This window comes from Armigeres subalbatus, chromosome 3 (assembly GCF_024139115.2).
Source record: "Armigeres subalbatus isolate Guangzhou_Male chromosome 3, GZ_Asu_2, whole genome shotgun sequence".
Classification (NCBI taxonomy): domain Eukaryota; kingdom Metazoa; phylum Arthropoda; class Insecta; order Diptera; family Culicidae; genus Armigeres; species Armigeres subalbatus.
In genome coordinates, this window is record NC_085141.1 from 318,510,324 (window position 1) to 318,535,558 (window position 25,235).

General features: G+C 39.5%; 1 protein-coding gene across 1 annotated transcript in view; it reads right to left on the reverse strand.

Annotated features, from left to right (window-relative positions):
• Window positions 1–25,235, reverse strand: part of LOC134225415 (insulin-like growth factor-binding protein complex acid labile subunit) — a 531,242-nt gene that overhangs the window by 309,579 nt on the left and 196,428 nt on the right. The window lies entirely within an intron of this gene.

A 25,235-nucleotide genomic window follows, 5' to 3' on the forward strand; every position in this document is an offset into this window, starting at 1 on the left:
CTTCAAGAGGCCAGGAAGCCTCCTTTCAAGAGGCCAGGAAGCCTCCTTTCAAGAGGCCCAGAAGCCTACTTTCAAGAGGCCCGAAGCCTCCTTTCAAGAGGCCCGGAAGCCTCCTTTCAAGAGGCCAGGAAGCCTCCTTTCAAGAGGCCCGGAAGCCTCCTTTCAAGAGGCCCGAAGCCTCCTTTCAAGAGGCCCAGACGCCTCCGGTCAAGAGGCCCGGCAGTCTCCTAACCAGAGGCCAGGAAGCCTCCTTTCAAGAGGCCCGGAAGCCTCCTTTCAAGAGGCCCGGAAGCCTCCTTTCAAGAGGCCCGGAAGCCTCCTTTCAAGAGGTTCGGAAGCCTCCTTTCAAGAGCCTCCTTTCAAGAGGCCCGGAAGCCTCCTTTCAAGAGGCCCGGAAGCCTCCTTTCAAGAGGCTCGGAAGCCTCCTTTCAAGAGCTCCTTTCAAGAGGCCCGGAAGCCTCCTTTCAAGAGGCCCGGAAGCCTCCTTTCAAGAGGCCCGGAAGCCTCCTTTCAAGAGGCCCGGAAGCCTCCTTTCAAGAGGCCCGGAAGCCTCCTTTCAAGAGGCCCGGAAGCCTCCTTTCAAGAGGCCCGGAAGCCTCCTTCCAAGAGGCCCGGAAGCCTCCTTTCAAGAGGCTCGGAAGCCGCACTTCAAGCTGCTCAAGTGATTCGAAAGTCCCCTTTCAAGCTTGAAAGACTTCTTTCAAGAGGCTCGGAAGCCTCCCTTCAAATGGCTCGAAATTCTTCTTACAAGAGGCTTTGAAGCGATCTATCAAGATGCTCAGAGGCCTCCTTTTAAGTGGCTCAAAAGCCACCATTTAAGCGGATCGGAAGCCTTCTTTCAATATGCTCGGAAGGCTCCAATAGTAAAGTCCTGTAGATGCTTGATCGTAAAATGAATATTTAAGCAACTTTTTGGAGAGCCATTAATCCCGTTAGGTTTCAGGTCCATTTTTCATATATTTATGTTATGAGTTACGCTTTTTTGCCTTTCTTGAACAACAAAGTTGTACCGAAAGGCTATCATTTCACTCCGAATACGAACTTTTTATATAAGTCTCGGAGACCCATAGTGTTATATACCAATCGACTCAGCTCGACGAGCTGAGCACATGTCTGTCTGTCCGTGTGTATGTGTGTGCACAAAAGCTAAGAAAAACATTAGACAACTTTTCATATAGTAATCTTTAACCGATTTTCTTGCAACAAGTTGCATTCGACAGAGGGCAAGTCCTAGTTGATCACTATTGAATTGGATAATCGACTGTTGCGTTTAGAAGTTTTTAAGAAAATGGTTCATCGAACTATATTAGCTCCATATAAGGTTGCTGTCTTGGCTAAATACGAGAAAGGCAGTATCACTAGTACTCGGTGAATTAAGTTGGGTTTTTTTTCATTTATAACAAAAAATAGGGGGTATCCCAATTAAGGAGAAAGACCCCTTCGAGTACTTCTCAAGAAAAAGGTTGAGAACCGCTGTTTTAGACTATCGTTCCTTTGACCTTTTGTCTTTCGACCATTTGTGTCTCGAACTTTTGTCCTTTCAACATTTTATCTTTAGACCTTTTGTTACTAACCTGTCAAAAGGTCTGAGGAACAGAAATCCGAAAGCACAAAAGGTCGAAGATTCAAAAGATGAAACGGGATGAAAGGTAAAACGTCGACTATTAATCAAACAATCGTTTGCACATTTATATTTACTTGGGTTCCATCTGCTAATGTTTCATTATTGATTTTCAAATTAATCATAGGTTGTTCTTTCGAGTTTCGCATATTTATGTTTATATCCGATAATATTCCACTCTGTAACTTTTATTATATTTTAAACAAATATAATTTAGTTGCGTTATTGGAGACCGTTCACGAACTACGTAACGCTGTAAAGGAGGGTGGGGTATGAAATTGCCCCAATTTTCATAACGTAATTTATGAATGGACCCTTATTATTGTATCATTCAATGAAGTCAACTAGTTGAGTAAACTCCGAAAAAACGGCATCTGTTTAAAAAATAAGGCATAACTCGTAAGAACAGTCTATGATTAATTCAATGCAAATCTCCAATCTCTGTCCATTCAACTTTTTGTTCTGTCGACATTTTATCTTTTCGATCTTTTGTCCTTTCGTCCTTTTGTCCCTATTATTTTTTTCAACCATCTTTTCCTTCGACCTTTTGTCCCTTCGACTTTTTGTACCTATTGTCCTTTTGACTTCTTGACTTTTCGACGTTTTGTCCTTCGACTTTTTTTTCCTTCCGACCTTTTGTCATTTCGACCTTTTGACTTTTTCTCCTCTTTTGACCTTTTATCTTTTTGACCTTTCTTCTTTCGACGTTTTCTCATTTCGACATTTTGTCCTTCAAATTTCGATTCTTCGACTTTTGACCTTTTAACACAGATTCCACATATGACATATTCGGCCGCATGACCCGTTCCGCCAAATGATTTTCGGCTTATTGGTTTGTTCGGCCAAATGGTATATTCAGCCAAACAACTTCAGGCCTACTGGCCTTCATCAAATGGCTTTCGGCCAAACGGATTTTTCCCATTTTATACCTATGTGCTTAATGCGAAGACGAATGATTCTTGTTTAAGGTCACTCCTGACGGAATCCAAGTTTAAAAGTGCTCGCGTTTTCGGGGGCACACCACTCGATACGGAAACCACGCACAACTGTCATTTTTATTATTTTACGCATGCTGCGACGCAGCAAAGCTAAATCAACAAAAATGACAGTTGTGCGCCACCTCTGAATCGAGTGGTGTGCCCCCGAAAACGCGAGCACTTTGGAACTTGGATTCCGTCAGGAGTGACCTTAATGTGCGCCGTTTTCGCGTTATTATCATGGGATGCGCAGTATCTTGCCCAATCAATTCGAACGCTACATATGATCATTAAAGGAAATTGATTTTAGAGTGCTCAATAGAGGGCGCCAACCATTTTAATGTCAGTCACAAAAATCTCCAAAGCTTAACCCATAACGCTTGGCTGTGATTTTATCCAAATCTTAAACCGACCAAATCGTTCCTTACAAATGTGGGCTACCTCTGTTGCTGTTTTTCTGCCCGTAAAAAAGCCATTCCCAAAGAGTATCTTTATGCTAATTTTTGCGACCATTCTCCTTTTCCATCGCCTCTGCACTTCAGTGTAGCCCCAACCAAAACGTTCCGAATATTCGTTTATATTTCTTGATTCCACTTTATTTTCGGACCTTACAACCAAACCAAAACGCCGTCTCATCGGGAAGGAAGGATTAAAGTCTAAATTAATTTGAATAACTCCGGCAGCGCAACGGAATGAGACGGTCCCAAATCCACGGATCGTTGTTGGTTGGTTGCTCAATGCTCAATCCCAGCGCTCCATCTTTCACCCCGATAGGGTGGGATATCGGTTCGAGTAGCTGCTTAATTTAATCAACTTCACTCCTTCATCTTTCATTTTGCAGTGCTCGTAAGTGTGCGCACCATCGTCGTCGGCCACACCGCACCGCCTTCAAATTGAGAATGCAAATTAAGTGGTAGACTCCTTCTGTGCTATTACACATGAGTTTTCCTTCGGAGAAAATCGGTTGCCAATGCTTGATGGAGCGCTGTGAGGGAAATATTTTCTCCACCCGAAAGGGATGCTTATTTGAATAAAAATTGTATTGCGGCATCTTCTTCTACGGTTTGATGGTTGATTTACGTGGCAAATAAAGGAATCGCATACGCAGCCCGTCTCGGCAGATTGGGCTCCGAGCGAACGCGATGGAAAAATGCAAATTAGTGTCGGTTGGATCGTAATTAATTTTAAAAATTATAATTTTAACGCCACAATCGTTTATTCAAGCGCGAGATACAATCCGGACATCTGAGAGGAATACAAGAATACACTTATGAAAATATTAACAACGGAATAAAAATGTGCATTTCGACAGCTTTGCTCATTCGGTCAGTTATGGTTTAATTCGATGCCGAACGACAGATTGGATTGGAAGAATGCCGTAATTGATCATGTCGAAAAAAATAACGCGTTTCAATGAAACGATAGCAATCTGATTATTTCGCAAATTATCCTCCGCGAGTGCCTACTTTTTTTGCGGCGAGTATAATGACGAGGCAATATGGATAGTGAGATAAGCATTTCGGATTTATTGTCATTTGTGTCTGTCAATTCTGGGATTGAGCGATGTAATTGTAACTACCGGGAAATGTCAGATTATAACACGGATATTTACTCTTCGAGCTGAAGCTTGAAAAAAATTATTTAAATATGAATATTTTTCCTTATACTTGTTCAATAATTAACAGTGATCTGAATTTGATTCCCATGACAAAATTATTGATTATTCGTTACAATTATATAACTCGCCTCACATTTATTAAATCAGAAGAATGACATCTGAACCATGAACTTTAATCAATATGGTTGACTCTTCAAATATCTTGCAAGATCTGTTCAACGATTGAGGTACCGCCGTCGGAGGGACAATGAATCAAATGGGGGTGAGAATGGGTCACTGTTTCGACTACTTAGAATGCTTGCAAAATAGATGGTATGTATCTGAGGTCTGGAAGCCTCCTTTCAAGAGGCCTGAAAGGCTCCTTTCAAGAGGCCTGGAAGCCTCCTTTCAAGAGGCCCGGAAGCCTCCTTTCAAGAGGCCCGGAAGCCTCCTTTCAAGAGGCCCGGAAGCCTTCTTTCAAGAGGCCCGGAAGCCTCCTTTTAAGAGGCAGGGAAGCCTCCTTTCAAGAGGCCTGAAAGGCTCCTTTCAAGAGGCCTGAAGGGTTCCTTTCAAGAGGCCTGAAAGGCTCCTTTCAAGAGGCCTGAAAGGCTCCTTTCAAGAGGCCTGAAAGGCTCCTTTCAAGAGGCCTGAAAGGCTCCTTTCAAGAGGCCTGAAAGGCTCTTTTCAAGAGGCCCGGAAGCCTCCTTTCAAGAGGCCCGAAAGCCTCCTTTCAAGAGGCCTGAAAGACTCCTTTCAAGAGGCCTGAAAGCCTCCTTTCAAGAGGCCTGGAAGCCTCCTTTCAAGAGGCTTGGAATCCTCCTTTCAAGAGGCTTGGAAGCCTCCTTTCAATAGGCTTGGAAGCCTCCTTTCAATAGGCTTGGAAGCCTCCTTTCAATAGGCTTGGAAGCCTCCTTTCAATAGGCTTGGAAGCCTCCTTTCAATAGGCTTGGAAGCCTCCTTTCAATAGGCTTGGAAGCCTCCTTTCAAGAGGCTTGGAAGCCTCCTCTCAAGAGGCTTGGAAGCCTCCTTTCAAGAGGCCCGGAAGCCTCCTTTCAAGAGGCCCGGAAGCCTCCTTTCAAGAGGCCCAGGCCTCTTTCAAGAGGCAGGAAGCCTCCTTTCAAGAGGCCCGAAGCCTCCTTTCAAGAGGCCCGAAGCCTCCTTTCAAGAGGCCCGGAAGCCTCCTTTCAAGAGGCCCGGAAGCCTCCTTTCAAGAGGCCAGGACACCCCCTTTCAAGAGGCCAGAAGCCTCCTTTCAAGAGGCCCGGAAGCCTCCTTTCAAGAGGCCAGAAGCCTCCTTTCAAGAGGCCCGGAAGCCTCCTTTCAAGAGGCCCAGAGCCTCCTTTCAAGAGGCCCGGAAGCCTCCTTTCAAGAGGCCCGGAAGCCTCCTTTCAAGAGGCCTGGAAGCCTCCTTTCAAGAGGCCCAGGCCTCCTTTCAAGAGGCCCGGAAGCCTCCTTTCAAGAGGCCAGAAGCCTCCTCTCAAGAGGCCCGGAAGCCTCCTTTCAAGAGGCCAGGAAGCCTCCTTTCAAGAGGCCCGGAAGCCTCCTTTCAAGAGGCCCGGAAGCCTCCTTTCAAGAGGCCCGGAAGCCTCCTTTCAAGAGGCCCGGAAGCCTCCTTTCAAGAGGCCCGGAAGCCTCCTTTCAAGAGGCCCGGAAGCCTCCTTTCAAGAGGCCCGGAAGCCTCCTTTCAAGAGGCTTGGAAGCCTCCTTTCAAGAGGCTTGGAAGCCTCCTTTCAAGAGGCCTGGAAGCCTCCTTTCAAGAGGCCTGGAAGCCTCCTTTCAAGAGGCCTGGAAGCCTCCTTTCAAGAGGCCTGGAAGCCTCCTTTCAAGAGGCCTGGAAGCCTCCTTTCAAGAGGCCTGGAAGCCTCCTTTCAAGAGGCCTGGAAGCCTCCTTTCAAGAGGCCTGGAAGCCTCCTTTCAAGAGGCCTGGAAACCTCCTTTCAAGAGGCCTGGAAGCCTCCTTTCAAGAGGCCTGGAAGCCTCCTTTCAAGAGGCCTGGAAGCCTCCTTTCAAGAGGCCTGGAAGCCTCCTTTCAAGAGGCCTGGAAGCCTCCTTTCAAGAGGCCTGGAAGCCTCCTTTCAAGAGGCCTGGAAGCCTCCTTTCAAGAGGCCTGGAAGCCTCCTTTCAAGAGGCCTGGAAGCCTCCTTTCAAGTGGCCTGGAAGCCTCCTTTCAAGAGGCCTGGAAGCCTCCTTTTAAGAGGCCCGGAAGCCTCCTTTCAAGAGGCCTGGAAGCCTCCTTTCAAGAGACCTGGAAGCCTCCTTTCAAGAGGCCTGGAAGCCTCCTTTCAAGAGGCCTGGAAGCCTCCTTTCAAGAGGCCTGGAAGCCTCCTTTCAAGAGGGTCGGAAGTCTGTCAAGTCAGTCAAGCTGACTGAATTCTGTCATGATTCCGATCATTGATCTACTCACTTTAAAGTTTAATTCATTTATCTAATGACTAAAATAAAAACTCCCCCTAAATAATTAGCAATTTCCCTGGAGGTTCGGTGACATTGACGAGTGATTTTCACGAGCAGTCTGTCTATTCGTGCGTTTTGATGGAAAACTCTCAAATTCTCCACGATCAGCTGATACAAATAGCTGGCTGCCTAAATAGTTGTGCTACGTTTCGTAGTGCCATATGAAGGCCCATTCGTAGAAGAGTAAACATATTTATTATTAACTCAATTTATTGGAATTGTTGTTCTGATAGTCCTATAGTGCATGAATATGAAAAGGGAAGCGATTACACTAACAACACTTTTGCTTTGTGCAACATAGAGTATCGAACAAAACAATACAAATTGTTGAAACAGTTTAGAACACATTGATACACGTCGCAGATCCGTATCATTGATATACCGACTATAACACGTAAAACCGATTTATCCAAACCGTCAGCTTCGAATAGATTGCTCCTGTCTGCTCATCTGATAAACAACACGAAATCGTCCCACATGTTTTTCCCTCCCTAACAGCCAATCTAAACATCACATCATCCAAACAGCGACAGTCAAATGGCTTATAGTTGACACCCGAGCAAACGATTCGCTCAAATGAAGTCAAAACAATAATTCCCGCATGTCACCCCCACCCATCAGCCCCCATTTCAGAATATGTTCTCAGGCACCAGGATAGGGCAGCCACTTTTTTTCCCACCGCAGTACCACCAGTTTCGTTTCGGTCGTCGTTGTTGACTTAACTCCACCACCACTCTGAGCCATTGAAAGGGTTCGCGTTTTCCCCGCTCCGTCCGATATAAACACGCATACGCGAGACACTGACTGCCGCTCTGTCACAGAGGATCGTTGTTATCCATCATCGTCATCGTTGTCACTTTTATGCGCTCGATGTGTTTCTGAAGGATTAAGCTTTTAGCTGAAATTGGAAAAATCAACATAGCTCCACTAACATCCCGGCGAACAAAAAAGAAATCCAAAGCGAAAAACGATTCCGGGTGTCCTCCCAGTTCTGGTGGTGCTTGACAATCAAGTGTGGCGACTACTACTGGTGGCGGTGTCCAGTCCACTTCCATATGCCGGATATCCAAGGAAAACGTGAAAAAAAATCGTACGAATCAAAACAATATTTCCTCTTTCGGAAGGTGGGGGCAGACGGTGCAAGAAATCGCACCCGATCGGGATTTGTGCGACCAGCGTCCAGCAGTCATTCGTTCATTGATAGATGGCATGCCGTTCAGTCAGCTTGGAAAACGAAAGGAAATCACCTAACTATGAATGATTTATCGTTAATCGATCGGATCGAGGATTTTCTCGCACGAAAGACTGCTGAGGCATTCCACGGGGGCATGTGAGTCGATCCTGAGCGACCATTTCGAAAATATTTGAATCTCTGCACAGTTTTTCAATTTCATCTAAATCGTCATTTTTCGATATCAAATCTTCATATTGAGTCACGACTAACTTTTCAAAAGGGTGTATGTGAAAATGGTTCAAAAATATTTAAAAAGCTGCACAGCAAAAACGGAATGTTCGATTGTTATGATTTTTTCAGCAAAGTTAGACAACTAAATGGTGATTCTTAAGAAAATGTGCACAGTAAAAAAAATTTTTTTGCCTTTAAAAATATCATTTTGTCACAAAAACTCAAATATCTCAAAACCCTATCTTTTTCGAACGTAATTTTTAGGAAAACGGTCCATTATATTAGCTATCTACCATAAAAATTTGGTGATGGTAAACTAATAAACAAAAAAGTTATGACATTTCAAACATTTCACAATTTTCACATTTAGTAAAAACAATTTTTTTTCTGTGTAAGTTATTTCGAGAATTGCAGTTTGATGCAGATTTTATTGTTAAGGGACGTGATTTAAACAAGTTGTTTTCATGATATTTTGATTTAATTATTCATAGCATCTATAAGAAACTTAGACACGATCCAGTGTTGTGATCAAAAGTATTGATAGTGTCATAATTTTCATTGCACGTGACTGGCGAAAAATTCTTTTAATAGTGTTGAAACCTGTTGATAATAACGTTGATAGAAACATATCAGAAATGTTATTTTTTAAGACAAAAGCTGCAAAATCAAAGATTTATATACACGTGTACGTCTATAGTTTACCTGCAAAAATATACCTCTTAGAGAATAGACTTTATGATCGGGAGGAAACGGGTATCTTCAACAACAACAAATGCATGATAGGTACATACCATGACAATGCTCACGAAAAAGCAAAAAATTACTACTACTAAGGTTGTTAAAGATCTTATAGTAATTTTTTCTTCAGTCAAACAAACTAGTCAGTAAAAACTTAAAAGTGATTTTGTTTATTGAAATATTACGAACAACATGAGTAGCCGCTTTCTCAACTGTTGTAGGCCGTTTGATGGAAAAAGTGTTCAAAAGAGTTACGAAATCTCACCGAAAGCACCATAGATAAACTGAAAGCGACTGGTTATGCTCCAATGTCCACATTGAATACAAATTTACGCATTTGCACGTCCTGCCGTCTAAACGTTGACAAAAGAGCAATCTGTATATCATCGGTTGAGCAGAGCGCAGGAAGTTCGAAAACGACAGCAACTGAGGAATTGCCAGATGTATCGACAACAACTGAGGAATTACCAGAAGCATTAAGTGCTGAGAGCCTTGCCACCGTACCATCAGCGAAATCTGTTTCAACAAATCAATCGGAAGATGAGTGTATCCAAAAGGTCAACATCGAACGCTTTAACGAGGGCATAGCTGGGATAAAAGTGGCTCCGATTAAATGGAGTAAGATGGACTTCGTTTATTACCCGGTGATTATATAGCGTCAAATAAATGAAGCGGTATGAGGAAAACTATTCAAATTAGAACTAGATGATGTGGAAAATACTGATTACGATGACGTATTTATAAATATGACGGAAAGGTTCTTGAATGCAGCCACGACAAGGAAAGAAAAATTATTGATTTTGTCGATGCTGCCAAGTTCGTGGTCTATTCAGGATGCCATTGATGAGTTCAAAACCAATAGAAATACAGTAAAAGAGGCAAAACAATTGAAGAATAACTGTCTTTTCAACCAAAAATACTAGGTCTAGTACTGCATTAACAGATGAGACAAAAGAAATAGTAGTTCAATATTTTGAAGATGATGAAGTAAGTCGAGCTATGCCTGGTCAAAAAGATTATGTATCAGTAAAAAAAGATGGAAAGCGTCAAGCAATCCAAAAACGATGAATGATGACGACTTTGAAAGAAGCGTACACACGCTTCAAGGAAATTCACGATAATATTAAAATAGGTTTTTCCTCATTTGCAAGCCTTCGGCCAAGGCAATGTAAGCTTCTTTCCAATTCAGGAACACATAATGTGTGTGTGTGCACAACCCATGAGAATATTAATCTTATTTTACATAGTTTGAAAAGAATCAATTTAACAAAGGATATTAAAATGTTAACTGGTAGTCTTTTGTGTGAAAATACAACATCAAATTGCTATCTACGATCTTGTTCGGATTGTCCAGATTCTTCATCATTGGAAAATACTTTATTCGCTGAGTTTGAAGATATATTGATCAGTTATCATTTGAGCAATGGGTGACCACGGATAGGTGTGACATAGAAACTATTGTAAAACCTGTAGATGAGTTTGTGTCATATTTTTGCTTGAAATTAGAAAGTTTAATCCCTCACGATTTCATTAAAACAGAACAATCCAGCTTTTTAAAAAATACGAAAAATACATTACAAAATGGTGAATTTTTAGTCATTTGTGATTTTTCTGAAAATTACAGCTTTGTATTGCAAGATGAAGTGCAGTCCCATCACTGGAACGTACAACAAGCTACAATTCATCCATTCGTTATTTATTTTAATGGAAGTACGCAAATTGAACACTTAAGTTTTATTATAATTTCCGAAGATTTAAGACACGATTCAGTATCCGTAAACTTGTTCATTGAAAAAATGATTAACTTTTTACGCGTTGATAAGCATAAAGAAGTAAAAAAGATATATTTCATGTCTGATGGAGCAGCGTCGCAGTACAAAAATCGTAAGAATTTTTCGAGCCTATGTCAATTTAAATCAATGTACGGAATTGATGCAGAATGGCATTTTTGCTACATCACATGGCAAAGGTCCTTGTGATGCTATTGGAGGAACAATAAAGCGCATGGCCACAAGAGCAAGTTTAGCCAAAGAACGTGAGCATCCAATTAAAACTGCGAAAGAACTTTTTGATTGGGCAAATCGTAGAAAAGAAAAAGATTTAACCAAATTATCATTTTGTTTTACTACTACTGAAGAGTACGAAATAAAGGCTTCAGAGCTCAGCGAGCAATTTAATAACGCGAAAACGATCCAAGGAACCCAAAAATTTCACTGTTTCATTCCATTGTCGGAAAATAAAATTAAAGCAAAACTATACTCAAACTGTGCTGATAATAATTCAAAAGTGTTCGATATTTTAAATAATTTTAATCAAAAAAATAAAAAATAAGTATTAATAAACTGTTTTCATGATATCATAACCCATACCAAAATTCAAACCCAAAACTCTTAGAGTTTCTATAACAACATTGTGTAACTGCCACATTTAATTTAATACTTAGGATAATATGAATTCATTTTTATTTATTTATACATATAATATTTATACATATAATATACATAATATCGATGAATACATAAATATGGAATATCATACAAACAACTTGTTTAACTCACGCAAGGTCCTTAACAATAAAATCAGCATCAAACTGCGATTCTTGAAAAAAAAAAATACACGGAAATTTTTTTTTGTTTACTATATGTGAAAATTGTGAAATGTTTGAAATGTCATAACTTTTTTGTTTATTAGTTTACCATCACCAAATTTTATTGGTAGATAGCTAATATAATGGACCGTTTTCCCTAAAAAATTACGTTCGAAAAAAGATAGGGTTTTGAGATATTTGAGTTTTTGTGACAAAATGATATTTTTAAAGGTAAAAAATTTTTTTTTACTGTGCACATTTTCTTAAGAATCACCATTTAGTTGTCTAACTTTTGCTGAAAAAATCATAACAATCGAACATTCCGTTTTTGCTGTGCTGCTTTTTAAATATTTTTGAACCATTTTCACATACACCCTTTTGAAAAGTTAGTCGTGACTCAATATGAAGATTTGATATCGAAAAATGACGATTTAGATGAAATTGAAAAACTGTGCAAAGTTTCAACTCAATAGAAAATCATGAATTAAAAATTTTCTTAAATTTTGATGCTGTTGCTTGGAATCGCTCTGCTGCTCGCCACTTGAGCTGTGGTGGTTCTATGTTTTTTCCCTCATCCTGATGGGAGAAGTCGATTGACTCTCGAAAGACAGCACAGACTACAGTCCAGCTCATGCAACGCATAGCTTCCGCCATTGGGAGGAGAGAAAAAATGCATCGTCGTCACAAATGGTGGGAAATCATAAATTGTGTTTGGTTAGGTACACGCTCAAAACCGGACAATGCTGGTGCAGAACGGGAAAATGCCGGAGATTGTGTTGGGATTCGATTTATCGTGCAAGAATAAATCCTCACCAGTAAGGAGCACCGGGCGCGCTTCCCTGGTGAATCATTGGAGTGGCGTTATCCGAAGAGAAAGGAAATAAAAACTCTAAATCTTCTCCCATTTGCTGACTGACCAACACGTTCGCCGTCGTTCGTTGGTCGGTTGAACCGAGAGCTGCCGCAGTGACTAGTACCAAGCAGAATCGGTAAATGAACAATCAAGGACCATCCGGGATTATTCCACTTGTCGGATTGAAGTGGACACTTGTGCTGTTATTCTTCCGCCAACCAGTGCACTGGGGGAAGGCACGGATTATGACGCCTTCTTGGTTTGCAAAGAGTTTGTCAATGGCGATTGATGACGCGAAAGTATGGTGAGGTAGGTACCTTGATTCATGGCTTGTATAGATTAATTGGAAGGTTGACCAATAAATAGGCTGACCAAATCATTTCGGTGAAAAAACGGGATAATCGAACTTACAAAACGAGACATGTCAGAAAATCATGTGACAAAATTCAAGAGTTGTGGAAATTCGAAAATTGTATTAATTTAATTGTTGAAAACAGGAACAAAAAAGAACAAGAAATTACGCATTTCTCGCTTAACTTTTCAAAAGGACCTAAGTAACATTTTTTTTCATGAATTAATTTGAGTACTGTACTCAAAAGCTTTCATGTCGTTCTGTTGATTGCGCTATTCAAATTAATTCATGAAAAAAATATTACTTAGGTCCTTTTGAAAAGTTAAGCAAGTTCTTCAATACTAAAAAAGTGGAATTTTGAAATTTTATTTTAATCCACTCTTAAACATGCAATAAGGATTTTATCACTAATCAGTATCAAAAACTTTTACAATTCTGAACAATTGAAAAAAAAACAAAAAAAGTCAAAGTACCCTGCTTGAGTCCGGTCTTGGAATTAGAGAGACAAGAAAAAATAATTTTAAGAAAAAAAATGTCAAAAGACAAATGCGTAGGCTGACCATACGTACCGTATTAAACGGGACAGTTCCGATTTTTTGGACCTTATTGTGCTGTCCCGTCGTTATCTAAAGATTCCTCAATTAGTCCCGTTTTTTATTTTTCCAAAGAGCTCCAAAATATTGTTCAAACAAATTCAATATTTAAGGCAGAAATCATGTGAAATCAAATACACAGAAAGTGATTGTTTTTGTATTTTTATAAAAGAGATTTGCAGCCCTCAGCTAACTCATCTGTCACCAAAGAACGTGAACGAAACTTATAAAAAAGGGTTATTAGGGTTGATTTTTAAAGAAGCTACCTATTTCATTTTGCATTTTCCATTGATAGACTTTTTTACCAGTTTGGTTAACAGTGTTACCAGTTTTTAACGGTTAATGACAACAGGTGCTTCTCCAGGAGATTTTTTCATATAGTTTCATTTCAATGATTTTTTTCTGCGGCTGCATTAAAATTTGGCCAATTTCATCAGTGCACTGGATGTGCACTGCAGTGGATTGAATGGAATTAGTAACTTGGTAAGCAAGTATTTCCTGAAAATCAGGTCACGCTTCGACGCCAATAAAATGAAGCGCAGATACAGACATTCTATTTTTCAGATTAAGTTCATTTACGATTATTATTTTTGAATCTTTTGAAGTAGGTAATTCATTTTTTTTTTTCAAATCTGCTTTACCACATATTTTTCAATCATTTGATTCTTTTCGAAACATTAATAATCATTCAAAGTCTTTCTGAATAATTCTGAATATTTTGAAATCATCCACTGTAAAAAACGACGACATGAAAAAATAATTTATAAATCAACTGAACAAAATCGAGAACAAAGTCAGATTCAAACCGAGCGAAAATTTGGACGGATTGAAGGTCCTCACGTACTTTAAGGCTAGTTTACACATCAGGAGCTTGTCTGCAAAGCTCGCCTCCATGTGTGTGGAAGGGATTTATGGGATTTCGTTTTGAAAAATTATAAATCCGGCCCGATTTAAAATACAATCCGGCAGAAATCTCCGAGAGCCTGAGCTGTAAACCAGCACATGGGAACAAAATTCCGTACCAAATCCCTTTTTTGTGAATATGAATGGGAAAAAGTCTGCGGATAAGAATAACAAGGAAAAAAATATTAAATAATAAAATGTAATTTTAATTATTTCCATGAATATGGCTGGCGCATGAGAATGAATGTCAAATCTAATCAACTCATAGTCCTTTTTGATCGAAATTGATTTAAAGGTCGCTAAAAGTAACCTCACACCTCGGTAATCTTGTCCATTGATTTTGATCACATGTGCTTCCAAAAAGGTAGGACTTATTCAATTTGGTTGCGAAAAGAAAAACAAATCCTGACTAATTTATAGGCTGGTTTACAGCTCGGACGTATTGTATTTTAAATCGGGCCGAAATTCTAATTTTCTACAACGGAGTCCCATGAATCCCGCACACACATGGAAGCGACATTTGTAGACAAGCTCCTGATCTGTAAACTAGCCTTGAAGTACGTGAGGATCGAAACCTGACAAAATTTTTCCTCGGTTTAAACCTGCCTTAAACTCAATTTTGTTCAGCTGATTTATAAAATATTTTTTAATGTCGTCGTTTTTTTTACAGTGGATGATTTCGAAATATTCAGAATTATTCAGAAAGCCTTTGTTTCAAAACGAATCAAACGATTGAAAAATATGTGGTAAAGCAGATTTGAGAATTAGGTACCTGCTTCGCAAGATAAAAAAAATCGAAAATGAACTTAATCTGGAAATTAGAATGCTTGTTCCTGATTTTCAGGATATACTTGCCTACCAAGTTACCGGTTCCGTCTGATGAAATTAGCCAAATTTTAATGCCTTCAGAATGAGTAGAAGAAAATAATTGAATTAAAACTGTATGAAAAAACTTCCCGGAGAAACGCCTGTCGTCATTAATTGGTAAAAATCTCAAGAAAAGTCTATCCATGAAAAATACATAACATAAAGCAGCACTAATAACATAACGTCTCACACTTGTTTTATGGGTTTCATCCATTTTCTTTGTATTTGCTTTGGGAGTACCGCCTAAAATATGGAATCTCTTTGAATAATATTTTGGAGCTCTATGGAAGAATCAATGAAAAAAAGGACAAATTTAGGATTTTTTAGATTACGACGGGACAGCACGATAAGGTCTGAAAAACGGGACTGTCCCGTTAAATACGGTACGTATGGTCAGCCTTTTCAACGTCCATGAAGAAAGTCCTACTTGCAACCGCAACACGTCTTTCCACCTTGCGATTACCACATGTAACGAGGATTTCAAGATATATTAATACGTCAACAACCTTAAATAGCATCCCATCCATTTCCACCTCGGGACCAATACCGTTTGGACTGTCTTTGTTCTTTGCCAACAACCAGGAACTTAATTTTGACAGAGAGATTTTGATCAGTCCTAGTATTTAAGGCTCCCGTATGAAAATCAAGGAAATCTCTTCCACTGCTCTGCGATCCACACCAATGATGTCGATGTCATCTGCAAACCCTTCACTTCACATTCCAGTGCTATGCTGAATAGCTGATTAGAGAGCGCAGTGCCTTGCTTCAATGCATCTAACGTCTCAAACGAATCGGAAGCCTCACCAGATGTTCAGACGCTCGATTTTTTTTAATCTTTATTAAGGAGACTTTCAGCACTAGGCTGGCTCGTCTCCGGTCAATGTTAGATTTGTAACCATCCAGCGTCACATTCTTCTTCTTCTTCTTATTGGCATTACATCCCCACACTGGGACAGAGCCGCCTCGCAGCTTAGTGTTCATTAAGCACTTCCACAGTTATTAACTGCGAAGTTTCTAAGCCAAGCTACCATTTTTGCATTCGTATATCATGAGGCTAGCACGATGATACTTTTATGCCCAGGGAAGTCGAGACAATTTCCAATCCGAAAATTGCCTAGACAGGCACCGGGAATCGAGCCCAGCCACCCTCAGCATGGTCTTGCTTTGTAGCCGCGCGCCTTACCGCACGGCTAAGGAGGGCCCACATACAGCGTCACATGAATCAGCTTAATAAGCTTTTCCGGAAAACCATGTTCTAGTATTATACGCCACAGTTTGTTCCGTCATCGAGTCGTACTCAGCCTTGAAATCTACAAACAGATGATGAGTCCGCAAGTGGCATTCCTGGAATGTATCAAGGATTTGTCGCAGGGTAAACATCTGATCCGTTGTTGATCATTTTTCTTGGAAACCGCTTTGACATTCGCCGACAAATTTCTCCGCAAACAGTCACAATCTGTTAAACAGAATTCGGCAGAATATTTTGTAGACGGTGTTGAGGAGTGTTATACCTTGATAATTAGTACAATCGAGTCTGTGCCATCAAATAATTTCTGACCACTTGTGTGTTTTTCGTTCAGCCGGTCACTACCAACTCTTAGAAGCTCGACCGGGAATTCGTCCTTCCAAGCAGCTTCACCGTTTTTTAGCTCTAGAACAGCCTTTCTCACTTCATCTAGCGTTGGTGGCTCCACTGCTTGTGTATTATCCTCAATCCTAATCCTGTTTGTGCCTTCTCAGCCAATCAACAGTTTTCCGGAGCTATCATTCATCATAACCGGCTCCCGACTACTTTCTCGTCATTACGCTGGGGGAGTTTTCTCGCAGCTACCCTTAGTTCTTTATATCATTCTCTATTTTGGCGTCGATTATTAACATGTTTCCACGACTGGTGCAAGAATCGAATTATCACCACGTCATACAAAACATACTACACAGTCTACACAATATGTTCAGATGACCGGAGCCACTAACCGCACGGCCACGAGGATGTTGTAGTTTGATAAGAGAAAAATATTTTTGAAATGATTTGATACGTTTCATAGTATATAATGCATAAGGTGTCCTGGATTGGCCCAAGTAAAATCTGGTCGCTTTAGAGTAAGTGCTACTAACAATAGCCAATTGGACAATGAAAACTGATGTTAACGCTCAAATTATGCCAAATACCGGTGAGGGCAGAATCTCTAAATTCTGGTTGTATGTTTTGAAGCTGTTTCAATATTTATCAAAACGAACCTTGAGATAAGGAGGATGAGGATACCTCCGGACTTTCGTACATATCTTTCAAGGTTGAACTTCATACACCTTAGAAATCAAAAGCTTGTAATATTTTTATGCCTGGCTTCGAATTTCGACCAAGGGCGTTTCAAATCATACACTCAAATGCATTGAATTGCAGATTCGCTACGATAGGAAAGTGTTGAGCTCAGAATTGCTACCTGCGCACATATAAATAGAGCTGACTCGAGGTCAGCTTCCACATGCCGATCGGCTAACATCGACCAGAAGGCACCAGCAGCAGCCAAGCAAGCCAGGAGGATTGCCTGGCAGTCGCAATAGGCTGTGACGTGTGCATTCAACTGGACGGTGCTGTGATGAAGCCGTCGCATCGTTTGGATCGTTGCACCCATCTCCATGGGAGCAATGCAACGAGTAGGCGAGAATATTCCCCATCACTCAACAAAGCCAGCGATCATCGTGCGATAATATGCTCGACATCTGTGATTGTTGTAGAGAATAAGGCTTGATCAATAAATACAACATTATTCAAATTGATACATCATTTCGTTCAACAATAAATAATAAGTTAATCCGCCACACGCTATGTTTAAAGGCAACTATTATGCAAAGTGAATGCACCTCGGATGTTAAGCCGTTAAATCATAGTTTTTGACCTCTAGTTTAAGGATCTGTGTCGATTAAAATATTTCATCGGTGAAATTTTGACTTTTTTACTATTTAAGGTAATATTTTTACCCTAAAAACCTTATCTGATTTTTTTTATTTTTTTTAAACAAGTTATATAAAATCCAACCACTAATTTTTTTCCTGATACTTTAAGAAACATTTTCATATAAAAACATTTTTAATATGATGAAAATAGTAGAAGTTATATTAAAATTACTGCCGGTTTTAAATGAACTTAAGGTTTATTATGAATAGATCTGGAGCCTTCCTTAGCCGTGCGGTAAGATGCACTGCTACACTGCAAGACCATGCTAAAAGTCGCTAGGTTTGATTCCCGCTCTTGTCTAGGAATTCTCTCGCCTTCCCTGGGCATAAAGTATCATCGTAGTCTCATGATATACGAATGCGAAAATGGTAACTTTGGCTAGAAACTTCGCAGTTAATAACTGTGGAAGTGCTAAATGAACACTAAATTCCGAGGCAGCATATGCCAGAGTGGTTTATGTAATGCCAATAAGAAGAAGTATTATTGAATTTAAGAACATAATATCACTTTTTAACATTTCAAATCAACAAAAATTAAAGCTACGAATTAGTTCAAAGTAGTATTTATGTTCTGTATTTCAAACATGATTTAGCCTCAATGGACGTCTGCATTATGTGACCACTTGTATATGCTATCATCGTGGATAACAGTTTACTTGCATTCTGTTCGTGATTATCTGGCATTTTGTAGTTTTGCTAGATAGTATGAAAATTTTTGTGGATGGCTTCCGTTGTTTGCTCCGTGTACTTTGTAAGGCCTCTCTGTGATGCGCTCACAAAATTCAAGAACATAAAATTTCCAAATATGAAATTTTTCGGTGATTGGTAGCCCGGCTGCTATCCAACTGTCACAAAAAGCTCGTATAGAAGTCCAAAAATGTTACACTAAAACAGCATTCAACTACCTGTGGTAGACTCTCCAATACTTTATAATAACCATTGTATTATTTTCCTTTCAAAACACCCCGTTCAACTAAAAGACTTCGGCAGTAACGCCCAGTGAAACCAAGTTGAGCGTGATGGATTGAGTTACCCTCTGATGTCCAGACTTTAGATTTGTCTTGATGGTTTTTTTTTTCCAGGCCACAGGGCCAAAAAATTGGTAGACCAATAATCCCACCAGCGCTGGAGGAGGGGTTTTATCTAAAATTGTGTCATAATCTCCTCCTTCCAGAAAATTATAAACACAATTGAAATATAATCGAGCATCTTTCTTGATCTGTCCAGCGTTGAATTCTGTTTCTATGGTAATAAGTGGACGGTGCAGGGTTGCTGGTTTTTTAATAGACACGTATGAGATATGCAGTTACCTACACAAGAATTCGCTATAGAAAAATGAAATATATTTTCGGTGTCAACAGTATTTCTAGTATAACTTCTGCTACTTTCATCATATGAAAAATGTTTTTATATGAAAATGTTTCTTAAAGCATCAGGAAAAAAAATTTAGTGGTTGGATTTTATATAACTTGTTTCAAAAAATTTTTAAAAATCAAATAAGGTTTTTAGGGTAAAAATATTAGCTTAGATAGTAAAAAAGTCAAATTTTCTCCAATGAATCGACTCAGATCCTTAAACTAGAGGTCGAAAACTATGATCTAACGGCTTAACATCCGAGGTGCATTCACTTTGCATAATAGTTGCCTTTAAACATAGCGTGCGCCACTCTATGGTATTTTCGGTGTTTGCATCACAATTTCTAGAAATTCGACTAAATGGATCATGGTAGGCGGGGTTAAGTATAACAAACAACGCATAACCGTTGCCAACGCCAAACTGTATAAAAGGCGGGTGTAAACGGGGCAAGAGGTCATTCTTACAACGGATGGCATGACGAACGGATCAAATTTGATGAACAGGAGATGATCAAGAACAGATTATCAAGAATCCATAATTAAAAGAGGAGCAAGACTTATCAAGAGACTCCAAACCTCTTCTGGCATTTTGTGAATCAAGAACCAGAAATCACGACAATTGTCATCGCTCATCCAAGTTTCAAAATGCTCGCGTTTTCGGGGGCACACCACTCGATACGGAAGCAACGCACAACTGTCATTTATATTTTTTCGCGCATGCTGCGACGCAGCAAAGCTGAATCAACAAAAATGACAGTTATCCGCCGCCTCCGTATCGAGTGGTGTGCGAGCACTTTGAAACTTGGATTCTGTCAGGAGTGACCTTAAGCCAAACGAAGAATAATTAAAATAATTTTTGCAAGTGGTGTGTGGGGAATGAATGGCTATTTGCATCTTATGGACCGTGCGTGGCCGAGAGTTCGCTGGAATTTGGATGCCCGGCCGTTGACTATCCCGAGCAAGCGAATACAACTAGAAGAGGTGAGAAAAAGTGCACTAAGAAACAAATGGAAGATATTGAAAGCTAATTGTGAATGTTTGATACAAATCCTTCCCAATACATGGAAATTTGTGTTAGTTTGGCGCGTAAGCCAAATTTTTATAAAGAAATTCGATCATTGTGCAGTGTTTTGAATGGAAGCTGATCGCGACTTCAAAAATATGTTGATTCCAACGTGCACAACGAGGTGCACCCGGAACTCTCGTGGCTCGTCAAGTAAGTAACATCCTAGCCATTAATACACTTACCAACGATTTGACTCGTCTGCGAAATGTGACCCACAGTAAGTATCAGCGTACTGAAAAGACAGCGACATGTAGTTGCAGTGAAAAGCAGTGACGTACTGAGCAGCGCTTAAGACACGTATCAATCATATGTCAAACAATAGCAAGCCCGAATGGTGGACCTCAGCAAAAGTAGTTTTTACATCAAGATCCTAGCCTACCCAAACAATTGCAATCCGGTCTGAAAATTGATCATAATGTCCACATTTGATCCCATTTGACAATATTGGCTCTATGTAGGGGAAGATGGGTAGACTTGATCCCTCGGGAGACTCGATCCCCCTGTTTTACCGAGAATGCAAGTAGTTTTGTTCTGGCGTATTTTTCGTATAGATCCTATAGACAAACGATGATCATGCAGTGATTTATTTTTTGGATTGACTATCTTACAAATTAACCAGGACTGTTTGTGTTTTTGATTCTGAAAATGCCACCCAAAGCATGAATAACTTTTGCTTTATAACAAATGCTATCATTTTTTCACAGCACTAAGTCAAAAATATGCAAAATGATCCGTACTGATAAAAATATGAACAATCCATCATAACTTTAGGATATTTGGATTTTAAGTTATTGCCTCAATATGGGGACACTTGATCTTTCATTAGTCACTCATACAAAAATTTGGCGAAAAAATTCAAAAACATATAAATTTATTCTCAGCTGGCTACTTGTTTCTAGATTTGACAGATCTGATGAAGGGTTGGCTTGAAAAAAATATGTTTGAGTGGGTATAATGAAAAAGGGATCAAGTCTCTCCTAAATCGTTCATGAATACGCACAGCAAATCGTAAAATCTGCGTATTTTGAAGGAAAAATATTTTAAACACACTGCAAATCCCAAAATCTGAAGGAAAAATATTTCAAAAACCAGAGGGCAAGGTTCTACTTACATCAAAGCAAGTTCGTGGTGTGGGATTAATTCTCCCGAATATGTTTAAATTCGATTTTTGGCAGCACTCCAAAAAATCGATCATAATATCAATAACAACAATAAACTACAGACTGACAAGCATCATAAAAGTTAACTCTTATATTTATTAGAGAGTCTGTACGAAAACCGCGGAAGTTTATTTATTTTTTGCTGTGATACATCGCATATGAGAAATGGGGATCAAGTCTCCCCAGTCTCCCCTACGGATCTCTTGATAACTCCCGCACAAAAGATCTCAAAATAGATCGGCAATTAGGCAGTTTTCGCACCCTTGGACAGAAATCGTCAGCCTATATGACGAACACGTCCACATGAAGCAGCCGCAAGCGAACAACCTTCATGTGAATCCCAAGCGAACAGTCGAATATCAAATCACCAAAAATCATGTCGCAAGCTTCACGCAAAAATCTTCAGGGTCACAGGCTTCGAGAAATTTATGAACCTCAAACTCAAAAATATGAATGCCCAGTTGTTCGAGAACCTTGCACCTGATCGAAAATCGGTGTTTCCGAATTGGGTGATTCACAATAGCACACATATTGTAGATAAGTTAATGTTACACATATGCAACAAAATTTGCTCATATTTAAGTTGCAACCAAATCAATTTGAGTTGTGCTACTCGGGCGGCTACTTCCCATTGCCTCGGTAGTCAACGGTATCCATTTCCATCTTGAAGCCTGGGAATGAGCGTCCTTCTCTAAAAAGTAATCGATATCAACTTTCTCTTAGAGTTATCTGAACTACCGAACATCACAACATCTTGCAATAAAAACTAGGGGAACGGTTCGGCACTTCATTCCCTAGCTCCCATTTCCATCCCATCAAAAACAAAGCAATGGAAATGTATTTGATTTGTTATTTATTTTCGTAATTTTTTTCAGCAGTGAGCACGCATGTTAACAAAAAGAAGCGACAAGACTGGTGCTGTTTTGCGATGAGATGAATATATGTTCAGTGAGATGGAAAACGGAACAGTTCCCATATTTGTTTCCGAAGCTGTTGATCAACCGTACACCATTTTACTCAGCTTACCATCGTCTGTAAAGGGAACAAGTTTGTTTCCAACACCTCCGCTATGGTCTCACGATAATGTTTAGCCTAGTGACCTGGTGAAATCATTCATAACTATCTATCGGCGAGGACATTCCGGGTTTCAATCAGCGGAGTCAGTTTCAATGCGCACAGCCAGAGATGTCCTACACAGTTGGCAAAAAATCTGCTCTTTTATTTTTCACAATTTTTAACAATCAAATAAAATTCATGCAGTGAGTGCAAGTAATAGATGGATATTTGAGTTTTCGAAATGCCAATAAGAAGAAGAAGACATTTGGGCGAAATGGGCTTTCGGCCGAAAAGGTCATTTGGCCGAAAAAGTAATTTGGCCGAAAAAATAATTTGGCCGAAAAGGTCATTTAGACAAAAAGGTAATTTGGCCTAAGGGGTCATACGGCCGAACAGGTCCTTTGGCCGAACAGGTCATTTTGCGGCATAGGTCATTTGGCCGAAAATATCGTTTGGCTAAAACGGCTGATTTGCTTACTTCTGAGTACCACTGAGAATAGTGAGAAGTGAGAAATAAGGAGCTTCAAACTTCACACTTCCCACTTTTTACAGTGAGAAGTAAGTAGCGGACTTTGGGGAAAGTGTGGCATAGGGGCAAGTGAGCCACCCGTCATTTATTCAGTAAAATATCTATTAAGCGACCCAGCAAGTACACAGCTAGATTCGATCGTATTACCAGACATAGTGTATGGAATTTTGAATAGAATAGTCAAATATTCACTTTTTTGTGATCATTTTAATAAAGAGTGTCCAAATTGAGTGCAAAATTATAATATTCCAACCAATTCAAATAAGCCGTCAGATTACATACAAACAAAATGTCAAGAAAGTGTATAGTGTATGGTGAAACTGAACAAAAGAGTGATTGTTTCAAGAAGTCAATAAGAGAAAAACAATTTTTTTTTCACAAAAAAAAGTCAATTTTTGAAGCTTGCAAATATTGGGGCAAATGTGCCACCATATTTGTAAAGCGTTTGTAAACGCCATAAGTCAGGCAATTTATGTTGATATGTATCATTTCTCTTTGATATTATCTAGGTGGCCATACTGCCCCATATGGGTGGCACACTTGCCCTATAGCCCAAAAAACACTCGTTATTTATAACCAATTTTAAAACGCTTCAGAAATGGCTTTTTTGCATTTATTTCTTCTGGGACCCAATCATTAGTGAAAATGTAAGTGTAAATCGGTATTGAACGCATATTCGAGTTTTAATAAAGAGTTTTTCAAAAGTTACAGAACAAATCGCTTAAGGTGGCACACTTGCCCCAAACTCCGCTAATGAGGAGCGAGAAGCAAGAAGTGAGACGTCTCACTTCTAACTACTCATATCTCACTTCTCATGGAGAAACAAAGAAAGGCGAAGTGAGATATGAGAAATGAGAAGTAAGACGTATCATTTCTGACTTCTCACTCCTCATTTTTCACTTCTCACTTCTCACTGTGAAAAGTGAGAAGTTCGAAGTGAGACGTCTCACTTTTCACTTCGCACTACTTACAGTGAGAAGCAAGAAATGAGGAGTGAGACGTCTCACTTCTCACTCCTTATTTCTCACTTCTCACTGTAAAAAGTGAGTAGTGCGAAATGAAAAGAGAGGCGCCTTTCTTCTCACTCATCATTTCTTACTTCTTAATTCTCATTTCTCTCAGTGGGAAGTGAGAAATGATGATTGAGAAGTGGAAAAAAAGACCTCATGTAACCTATTTGGCCAAATAACATACAGCTGAACGACTTATTCGGCCGATTGACTTGTTCGGTCAAATGACTTATTCGGCTGTACGACGCTTTCGACTAAATGAACCGTTTGTTTGAGAAACTGCATATGTAACAAATGAGATTTTGATATACCTATTCTGAATCCTTGTCCAAAAATACGTATTCTGGCAAAAAATACGAAAAAAATTTGTTTAGCTCAGGAATGTATGAAATTGTTTTCGTTTGTTTGAGAAACTACATATGTCCACAAACATTAAAGTGCAATTATGGAGTACTGCTTACAGTTTTTGCACTGGAAGTGCCCCAGGATGTTGAGTTTTGCCTACATCTATTGATCTGTGTCGAAGAAATCGAAAGATTTGGTGCCAATTTGTTCAAAAACAGTTTTTTGTTGTTTTCTCGAAATTGTGAAAAATGGATATATGCAGTTTCTGATTATGATTCAAATGATTTTCGGCCTAATGGTCTGCTCGGCCAAATGGCATTCGGCCCAATGGTTTTCTTTGATGTGATCCTGAAATTATTTCCTCCAAAGGATATCGAAATTTGGTAATGCATACAGAATAGTTAGGTTATCAAATTTTAGATTTAAGAGTTGTACAAACATTAAGTTTACTCAGGGCCAACCTATAAGACTATTCTCCAAGAAAAACGTAAAAATCTGTATATATAAAACTCAATGTTTGTATGTATGTTGACCGACTTTAACCAAATTTGGAACACTCATTCTTTATCTTAAGGAGACGACGATAGGGGAGGGAAATTCAATTCAATGATGTTTCGTCAAATGAAACTTGGTCGACAGACATTACGTCAAATAGACATTATGTCGTATGACCATTTGGTTGAGGTTAAATTTTCGGCCAATAATTAACGAATTATATATTACTGTATAAATATTGAGTGAAAGAAAGAGTACCAATGAAAAGAATAGAAAACCCATTTCCATTTGCCTTAATGTCCCTTCGAATGTCTTAA